Genomic DNA, 1,024 nt, shown 5'->3' with positions numbered 1-1,024 from the left:
AAGGAGAAATGGCTCACCTTAAATTCGCTTACTAACGGGTCAATATAATAGTCATGAGACTGATTGACCCTCTTCTCTTTGCCAGCAGCACAAGACTTCATATGAAGTCATTAGGAATCGTGCTTACATGATTATCTTTCGGGATCCTGTAGTAATCCAGTACTAAATGCAAAATCTACCCTTAATGTTCAAATGGCGGTTTGGCTGAGGTGCACCCAGTCCGTAATTTTGAGAGATAAATCCGACTTAAAGGTGGCAAGAGTTATTTCATTACAGATATACTGTGGAGGAAGATGTGGGTATACTCAGACAGTTAGACAGATTGATCTTGATGATCAATCATATTGGCACCAGAGTATTACCCTTTCATTATCATTGGAGGCTTGCCTTGTGGATGGAAAAGAGCAGAACTATGGGTAATGGAATGCTGAAGTGTTGTGACCTATTAATAGGCAGTTTCCTCCATTCCCTTCCAGAAGAATATATTAAGTGTGAACATTATTAGCCTCTGAATGTTGTCAAAACATTGGAAAGAGGAGAGTGGCCTCCTGCTTCGGGTGGCACAGTCATATTTCACTTTCATTCGGCTCCCATTTGTGGTTGAAACAGCAAAGTCATTCCATTTCAGTGAGACTCAGAGCATGAGCGCCACCACCATGATGCTTGCTCATGGGCTGCGATGGCAGGGGGGTCCAGTCACGAGCCCAGATTGGCCTCTTTCCTCTGCGCTTTTCCTTTAAAGAATGGGGGCCACATCTTCCTCTTTCAGGCCGGTCAATTGCAGAAAGGAAGCAGAGCTGTCCTTGGAGTCTAGGAATGCCCCGTATTTTTTCCATTTCAAATGTATCACGGGCTTGGTCACTGAGGAGGGTTTGCTGCATCCTCCCTCAGCCAGTGGAGCTGAAAATGAAGGTCATGGACCAGTTGTATGCCTGAGTTCAGTGAGGAAAAGGGCCTCTGCCTTTCCCACTCACTGATGTCTGTGTCTTTGTGTCAATGCCAGCATGAATTTCCCACCTTCCCT

This window comes from Varanus komodoensis, unplaced genomic scaffold (assembly GCF_004798865.1).
Source record: "Varanus komodoensis strain SLA01 unplaced genomic scaffold, ASM479886v1 scaffold4806, whole genome shotgun sequence".
Lineage (NCBI taxonomy): Eukaryota > Metazoa > Chordata > Lepidosauria > Squamata > Varanidae > Varanus > Varanus komodoensis.
This window is presented reverse-complemented; position numbering follows the sequence as displayed.